Raw genomic sequence first — 10,247 nt, 5'->3', positions numbered from 1 at the left:
ATTTCGGATGGGTTAAATGCAGAGCACAAATTCTGAGTATGGGTCAACATACTTGGCTGAATGTCACTTCACTAATCACTAATTTGACTTTATCATCAAGTATATCACAAAAACACACCCGGAGTGCGCACACTACATGATGCACCTTGGACAGTACATTTTGAGTTCACAGTTTCACTGTCACTGATTTAGTCCATTAAAACATATTTAGAATTCCCAAAATTCAAGATAAGCGGGCAAAAATTTATGTGTATGACTTAATATGTATTGTATATTTATACCATCTGATAAGTGACTTACATTTTAAATACAGTTCTTTTTTTCCCTCTTTTCCCGCAAATGATTGCAAATAACAACATTCAACGTTTTGTTAAACATCAAAACATTATTTATGCATTTGTAAGTGCATTCATTTCCTGCATGAAACAGTCCCTACAAATGCTTCTAAATTCCACGTCAGATGCAGATTCAGTGCCACCTCTGCATTGCAAACACAAATTTAGTTGATACTGATTTTATTTGATTGGTAGAAGCCCAGTGTTTTTCCTGCCATTTTATTATAGGGCACCCCACCAAAATAATTTGTAAATAATAATAATAATAAAAATAATAATAACAACACCTACTACAGGGGTCAAAATAGAACTATAATAAAACATAAAAGTTCATAAAATGTAATTAAATTGTATTATTTACAAATTACAGTTGTAGCTCTATAGCAAAACAAAAAACAAACTAAAAAGTCACACACATTAAAAAAAACATTTAAAAAGATTAAACAAAAAGCGGCTATTTTAAGTGTAAATAACAATATGCTATAGATTCCATTTACAGTATGATAAAATAGCAGGATTTTCTTAAACTACTTCTTGCAAATAGAGGCAATTATCTGCACCTTAGTATTGTAGTAAATTATTAAACAGTATGCAATAATAACGTATTGAGTGTAAATTATAATTTTAATTTAAATAAAAAATTGGATGTCACCCATCTTATTGAGATATTAAAGCCACCCCTACACCTACCATAACCTACCCGATATTTTATTTTCAACTTTGATTATTTCCTTAATTTTTTATTGAAAATAAATGCCTTTCCGATGCGATATGAGATTTGAAAAGGGAGAAAAATAGTTTGGCAAAAGGCAGATTCAAACTCAGGTTGATCAAGTCAAAGTGCTTTACCATCTATGCCACTGAAGCTGTTGCTTGACAGTAGTCTTTTGTAGTGTTAACTAGCCCAAACACGTTATTACCTCACCCAGACCTTTTTAAAGTACCAGCACAATTACACACTCACCAAAATAGTCTAATTATCGTTATCGACAACATCAAGATATCATTTTTTTTTTTATTATCACACTCCTAATATGATTTTTTTTATTATTATTTGTGAATATTTAATTTATTATGAATATCTTTATTATTTAAATTATTCATCTGATCAGTCCATTTTTTTTAATTCCAAGGTAACATACCGCTGTTCTTTTCATATCTCTAGTATCACTTTCTTCTTTTCATATCAATAAAATTGCTGCCCCCCCCCCCCCACCCCACATGATGTAAAAACCTAGTGCAATTCCTTTCTAGCCTATTCAGACTTAAAAAATAATAATAATAATAATAAAATAAAATAAAAATAAAATAAAAATAAAATTTTTCTGCCTGTCTGAAGAAAGCAGTCATTTGTCTTTTAATATGTACTTTTTTTAAGCAGGTTTGATTTAAGTATTTTGCCAATCCAGTTATGATTATCAGAACAAGTCTGTGACTAGATATTTCACAGTAAGTAGAGTCGGTAAAGTCATGCATGACAAATAAATGGAAGTCTGGTCCCTGTTTTGACACAAGATGTTTATTTCCATTAAGTATTTCCATTAGGCAAGTTATTACTTTGTTCCCATTATGGTAATTTTGTCATAATACAATAATATTATGATACAACTAATGCATCGTCAATACAAGCCTCACAAACTACAGGAATTAAGACCCTAATGATTGCAGCACAAAGACGGAACAAAAAGAACCAGTAGTTGCTAGGAGATATGCAGGAATAATTCTGTTGCTGTGTGGCTTAAAAATATGATCTACAGTTTTAGATTTTCCACTAATCCAAATTAGTTTTCCCCATTGCTATTATTTTCCCTTTGTATGCGTCAGTATAGCCTTCCTATATCATACTGGAGTCTGTCTACCATTACGGACAGATGTATTTTCTTTTGACAAGCTCCGACAACTTAATGGTCCTTCCATAATGTGTATGGTTTCTAACCGCCGACAGCAGCATACAAATAGCATCGATTACCATGTAGGACTACAGCAGGGTGAAGTCAGGTTAAGTATAGCTGTACTGTACCTGCCTGAGCTTTCCTTCTATTCACAATACAGCTAAGACTGCAGCCATCAAGGCAAATGGGGTTTAGAAATCAATCTTTCAGAAGAGCGAGATTTCTCTTACTGACCACTTAAATACACAAAGTAATGCAGAACCCCTGCAACTTGTTTAAAGGGGGGGTGAAATGCTCATTTTCACTCAATATCCTGTTAATCTTGAGTACTATAGAGTAGTACTGCATCCTTCATAACTCCAAAAAGTCTTTAGTTTTATTATATTCATAAGAGAAAGATAGTCTGTACCGATTTTTCCCGGAAAAACACGACCTGCTGGAGGCGTGACGTGTGGGCGGAGCTAAAGAATCACGAGCGCTAGTAGGCTTTTGCGTTGAGAGCATGTGGAAGCTGTGACATTACCGTGAGGGAAAAACCATCATCCAAAACAAACCATGGCTTACAGTCAGATTCAGCCGTTTTTTTATGATCCAGAATCAGATCCCGAGGCTGAAACTGAACGAGAGCAGCAGCAGCAACGACTCGCTCCGAGCGGGACTTTTTTTTGGTAATCTGTGCAGGGTTGTCTTGCCCAGGCAACCAAAAACACACTTCTTTTGTGACTTTTCGCGATGCTCTCGCTCTGATCAGTGAATTGCTCTGATCAGTGAAATGTCTGTGCTCAGCCTTGCTATACGGGAGCGTGCGCTCTTCCGGCAGAAGTGCCCTTAGGACCCATATAAGGAAATTCCGCTCCATCTAACGTCACACAGAGCCATACTCGAAAAAAACTTTCCGAAACTTGTGACAAACCGGAAGGAGTATTTTGGGAACAAAAATTCTCCTTCAAACGTACAACTTAATTTTTGAAACTTTGTCCATGTTTAGCATGGGAATCCAACTCTTTAACAGTGTAAAAAACTCAGTATGCATGAAATAGCATTTCACCCCCCCCCTTTTAATATAGACTGATTTAATAGCATAAATAACTGATGTTTTACACTCTTTGACAGTGGCTTCCACTTTAAGTCTGCAACTTGGGAATTTAACTTGAAACTTGTGCATTATTCCAAAGAGATGTGACTTGCAGGCTACAATTTGGGTCTTCGCATACGTCAATCTTGTATGACTTGTATGATCTCGTAAACTCCACTTCTCCGGATAGTGTTATTATAGAATATGTTTTATTCACAGATTCAGGATCTGACGTTGCTAGGTCAAATTATGGGTCTCTTAAAATAGTAACTTTTTTAGTAAAAAATGCTGTCAGCTTTTGCGGTTTCTGAGAAGTTAGAGAGGCAGATATTTTATGCAACAAAACTGATTTTATATAAAAGTTTCATAAACCAGAACGTATTACCACTTACTTTAATTTTTTTTTTCTCCACAAATAAAAAAAGCAGCGAAAGCAACACAAAGTACTATATTATTATTTAGTGCCTGAATAAACTGTCAATAAGTTGAATTAATGATTCAATGACTCCCAAAGAAATGGTCTGCGATAGAAGTGATAGAGTCTGAGTAAGTACTATATTTGATGAAGAACTTTTTGTTGGAGAGAAGCAACCATATTCAAAAAATAAATCTATTTTTCTCTCCTGAATAAATCCAGGTTTTCAAGCAAATAGTTTAATAAGTCATTGACACGCTAACTGGTGAAACAATGGAACCTGCAGAAGTCATCGCCGAAAAATCACAACCAGTGTTAGAAAGGTTTGGGGTGGGTGGGGGATGAGTATGGTTGCTCATAGCTGAAAATTCCCTTTGTTAACGTTTAGGGTGTTAAAACAATGTGGACTGAAAATTTAAACAGTTCAAAATGCAGGTAAAATGGATTTCAGCATTTCATATTTGCTGGTGTTCTTTTCTAGCAAAATGTGCTATTTGTTCACAATGGACTGAAGGTTGTTGTGATCCATCTGTAATGTTTGGCCTTGCAGGACAGTTGGTTTGGAATCAACAATTTTGTTTTCAATGGGCTCAGACAATTGACAACTATTTTGTAAGACAGTCTTTTACTGCCCAATGCAGACATGTCTTCTTAACCTTGTATTCACTTTCCAGCTGATTTCCCTAAAATGGCACCAAGCTTATGATCAGCTTAAAAAAGCATGATAGTAATAAATAAATAAATAACACACTAGGGAATTAATTAATCTTGTCACCTTAAATACATCTTTGTGAACATTAATAAGCAAAAGCAGCAGACATTTACACCCAAGAAGGAAGTGTAATTTGAGTCTAACAATATATATTAGCACTTGCTAAAATATTTACCGGGAGCAATTAACCCAGCCACTGTGCATTTCTTCAGAAACAGCGTGAGGCCTGAAGGATGTTATGGCCCATTGTTGGGAGTCAGGCTGACTGCGGTGTGTAAGCTTGTGGCTTGTTAATGAGTCCAGTGGTGAAACAGCAAAACTGCTTTTTTGATTAGTAAAATCATGAAATATTATTACAAATAAAAGAACAGTTTTCTATTTTAATATATTTTAAAATGGAATTTATTTTTGCGATGGTGAAGCAGAATTTTCAGCATCATTACTCATAGGGGTGTGGGGAGAAGCCAGTATTTGTTTCTGTATTTGTAACCAGAGCTGGGTAGTAACGGATTACATGTAATCTGGATTACGTAATCAGATTCCAAAACTCAAGTACTTGTAATTACAGTAAACTACTTTTTAAAATACTCATAATCAGACTACAGTTACTTTTTCGTGGATTACATGATTACTTATGATTTGCACAATGGTAATAAGTCGTTCACAATTCTTTTCTTTTTTTTTCTTTTTTTTAACATTTATATATTTTTTTCTAATAAATCTGGCATTTATATACATTCATGATTCTTGGGGTTTTTCCGGCGGAGAGGGGGAGGGGTGTCAGAATCACACTCAGAAGAAATGCAACAAAATAGAGGAAAATGGAGGGGAACGCAGCCTTTAATCACTGGATGTTCAGACATCATTTCATTTTTAAAGAAAGACATGGAAAAAATAACCTCCCAATCTCAATTCCTACAGCTGAGTCTTTACTCATTTTCAACTCATAGGACATTTCTTACTAGGACCCCAGCGACGAGGGATCTTCAGAAGCTCGAGACCGGTGAGGTCCCATGGCTCTCGGCCCTGCCCCACTCGTCACACACACATTTCACAATTTGAGTTGATTTACTGAAATAACTGAACTTTTCCACTACATGTAATTTATTGAAATACAACTGCATGACTATTTGTTTTCGTAGTTATCACTGAACAAATATGCCATGTTTAACTCAAATAATTACTTTTTTGTGATTATAACATTTATGTAAATATCTTCTAACAATCAGAGCCGATACACTTTGTTGGCAAGGGGGCGTGGTTCAGCGAGGTCTGCAGCGGGAGAGAGAGGCAGGAGACAATGATAAACACCTGTTTCTCGTTACAGTAATAAGTGTGGAGAGACCGGATAAAAGCCACCAGGAATTGGGAAGTAAGGGAGAGAGACTGATTAGGAACTCAAGCTACTTAGGGAGATTGTTGTTGGAGCAAGAATTGTTTACGATTTGCAGAGGTCATCCAATCACTCGCGGGTCTTCACCAGGAAAAACCTTGGGCCTGCTGGGCATAAGGGACAATCAGGAACACCGTTTCTGAGCGCTCGTCAAAGCCCAGCAGGAAGTCCATGAGCTGTGCTTCAGGTTGCTGGACCTCGGAGAATGTGGCACACCCTTTGTGTTGGAGCAACAGCTCTGGGACACCTGCCCCAGATGGCTGATGGCCGATGTCAAGGAAGTCATCAAAAAAGTGGTACTGGAGCAGTCCAGTCCCACCGCGGAGGACCAGATGTTGATGTGCCCTGTGCTGAACCCCTGCCATCTGTCTCTCTCTCTCACTTCCCCTATGCTTTCTCCATCCAAACCTGTCCATTGTCCAGAGGGAATCTCCCTCCACGATATTGTTTGAAATTCTTTTGAAAATTGTTCGAAATTGTTTTGATTTCTTCATTGTTAATTCACACTTTACATTAGAGCTTCGTTAGTTAACATTAGTTAATTCGTTATAACATAAACTGGCAATTAAAAATTATTCTGAACATTCATTAATCTTAGGCATTCCAATATTTAACACATTGTTAAAATCAAAATTTGCAACTGTATTTAAGGAGCTAACATGAAATAAGACTTGTTTTTTTTTTTTTTTTTTTTTTTTTTTGCTTTCTTGTATTTAAATTTGTATTAAAGAAGTTACCTTTTAAATATACAGAAATGGTAGAACTATTATTTATTAAAGTTGATATTACACTTTCCAAGCTCTGATTTCTGAAAGATACATTGGGTCAACAGCATTTGGTATTTGATTTGCACTCTTTTCAATCATAAAGTTAACATTCATTCACTTCACACGCTCAATTTTGCGTGACTTTAGAGGTTTGTGTAAAACATTGTTTTCAACATTGATGATGATAATAATAATAATAATAATAATAATAATAAATGTTTCTTAAGCACCAAACTAGCTTATTAAAATTATATCTGAAGGATCATATGACACTAAAGACTGCAGTAATGATGTTGAAAATACAGCTTATTTACAGGAATAAATTACATTTTAAAATATATTTAAATAGAAAACAGTGATTTTAAATTGTAATAATATAACACAATATTACTGTTTTTGTAATTTTTTATTTTTTATTTTTTATTAAAGAAGTACAGCTTTGGTTTTAACAATATACATACATACATATATTACAATTTCTGGTAAATTCATTAAAATAAATACAAATAAAAATATGCTACATATTGATGGTTTATTGCAGGTATGTTGTTTACATGAGAAAATCTGTGTTACAAGTTAAACAAAAATTCCAATAAACAATCATATTTTGAATTTAAATAGTTTCTTTGTCTTGAGTTTACATTAATTATTTACATTTTACATTTACATATCCAAAAAGTTTCAGTCTTTTAATTGCGATTAATCGCGATTAATTTTAAAAAATTGTGCGATTAATTAGTTATTTTTTTTTAATCGATTGACAGCACTAATATATATTAATATATTAGAATATAACATAGGATAATATAGAATATATTATTAACTCATTTTTACTGCTTCCAAAACAGCTTAGAAGAGGAACCCACGGCAACAGAATAATGATAACGAGGCTGGTCTCTTCACTGAAGCATTGCATTAAATGACTAGATGAAATAAGACACATAACAGCTCATGAATTATTCTTATGTTCAGCTATGCTGAAGAAACATGATGTCTTATCTTGAATGAATGTGGAATTAGAAACAAAAATGTACAAGTGAAATGTGCACTGGCAAAAGGAAGTCTAAATATTGATGGTGTCACCTTAAGAACTGATGCATTTGGGTCACTGTTGTGCTATAATGCATGAATATTCATAGCATGAATATTCAAAGCAATGCTGTAACTGCGTCCACATTAAGCATTTACTATGCTCCAGTTTGCATAGTGACAGAATGGAGCCTCTTAATTTTCTCACTATTCACATTCAACAGACAAAAAAGAGCTTCAGAGTTTCCACCCAAAATTTAAATTCTCTCATCATTTAATAAGCCAATGTCATTTCAAACCTTGATTACTTTCTTTTATTCTTTGGCACCCAAAAGAAGATTAAATAAGTTTTTTTTTTTTTTTTTTCATAAATTTAAGTCAGTGGGGTCCAATGTTCATAAAAAACTATTCTTTTGTTGTTATGCATCAGTGGTTAAGTAGTAATTTCAGGCCAGTACCATTAATACTGGCTGTGATCTGTGTACTCAGTTCAGTATGTGGTCCGCAGTTTTGACTACAAGCAGAAACCTGTTTGCATTTTGCATGCACTGCGATCACTAAAACATCAGTTATAAGAAAAGCATTTTTAACCTGATTTAAATGTAATAATGATTGCAGTGTCAATGTTTGATTCTGAGAAATAGCAGACTAGTAAATTGAAAACTGCTATTAGCGTAAAACCAAGAATGAATGGCTTGAGTTTCCTTTAAAAAGCACTAATTATGTGAGTTTTGAAAAGTGTAACAAGTGTAGCTTTTTTAGCAAATTAGCTCATCATGCAAGTCCTTAAGCTGTGATCCATATAAATATTAGGGCCGGGACTCGATAAAAATTAATCTAATTAATTAGAGGCTTTGTAATTAATTAATCGAAATTGATCGCATATAAATATTTGACCTGAGAACAGTGAGAAGTATTTTTTTTTCACATGGATTTATAGTATACCATTGAATAATGACTGAATACATAAGCATAAGCAACAAAATATTGTTTATTTTTGTTCAACCAAGTCTAGCAGACCAGTGCCATTTTTGCCATTAAGTGTAGCAATAGCATATTTAGAAATAATTTAGAAATAGTACATTCAGAAATTCAGGTAGCTTATAGGTGCTGGAACCTTCTGTAAACTGTTTTTTAAAGGGGGGTGAAATGCTATTTCATGCATACTGAGTTTTTTACACTGTTAAAGACATGGACAAAGTTTCAAAAATTAAGTTGTAGGTTTGAAGGAGTATTTTTGTTCCCAAAATACTCCTTCCGGTTTGTCACAAGTTTCGGAAAGTTTTTTTCGAGTATGGCTCTGTGTGACGTTAGATGGAGCGGAATTTCCTTATATGGGTCCTGAGGGCACGTCTGCCGGAAGAGCACGCGCTCCCGTATAGCGAGGCTGAGCACAGACATTTCACTGATCAGAGCGATTCACTGATCAGAGCGAGAGCGGCGCGAAAAGTCACAAAAGGAGTGTGTTTTTGGTTGCCAGGGCAAGACAACCCTGCACAGATTACCAAAAAAAAAAAAAACAGCATTAAGGGACCAGTGGATGGAGTTTATTTTTACAGAGCATCAACGGAGTTGTGCAAGTGTTTTTGTTTGTTCCCTGCATTTCGAAGATGCTTGTTCTACAAACATGGGCCAGTTTGACGACGGATTTGCGTATCGTTTATTTCTTAAGGATGATGTAATCCCAACGAAAAAGGGTCACAATCGTCTGTTGGAACCGCAGGCGGTGAGTAAAACTGCTTAAAATATCTCTGCCTCCTTGTTAGTGCGTCCCCTCCCATGCCGGAGACCCGGGTTCGAGCCCCTCTCGGAGCGAGTCGTTGCTGCTGCTGCTCTCGTTCAGTTTCAGCCTCGGGATCTGATTCTGGATCATAAATAAACGGCTGAATTTGACTGTAAGCCATGGTTTGTTTTGGATGATGGCTTTTCCCTCACGGTAATGTCACAGTTTCCACATGCTCTCAACGCAAAAGCCTATTCGTGCTCGTGATTCTTTAGCTCCGCCCACACGTCACGCCTCCAGCCAGTCGTGTTTTTCCGGGAAAAATCGGTACAGACTATCTTTCTCTTATGAATATAATAAAACTAAAGACTTTTTGGAGTTATGAAGGATGCAGTACTACTCTATAGGTACTCAAGATTAACAGGATATTGAGTGAAAACGAGCATTTCACCCCCCCCCCCTTTAAGTAAAACACAATACTGTCAAGTACATTCAGAACATTGGAAACCCTGACTATTAGAAAACATCTCTCTGTTGCTTCAGAGGCCATAACATACTAAGTCCAACTCTCAATAACCTTGGCCAAAACAATAAAGAGTTCAACATAAAGTGGCAGTTGCACCAACAAAATAATACATAGTTCAACATAAAGTTCACGCTAGCTGCTATATGTTTTGCGTTGAGGTGATACTTTAGGCTCGATGTGCTGCGGTGATATGCGAACGCTAGTTGGTGCTCCAGTATAATCGGTCCGCCGAAACTCATCCAGTGAGAAACGTTCCGCGGTGCAAAAATATGTTATTAAAAATGTGGGAATTTTTTTCTGTAATTAATGAATCTTAATTAACGCGTTATTTTGTGTGTAATTAATTAATCTCAATTAACGCGTTAAAGTCCCGGCCTTAA

This window comes from Carassius gibelio, chromosome A11, assembly GCF_023724105.1.
Source record: "Carassius gibelio isolate Cgi1373 ecotype wild population from Czech Republic chromosome A11, carGib1.2-hapl.c, whole genome shotgun sequence".
Taxonomy (NCBI): Eukaryota; Metazoa; Chordata; class Actinopteri; order Cypriniformes; family Cyprinidae; genus Carassius; species Carassius gibelio.
This window is presented reverse-complemented; position numbering follows the sequence as displayed.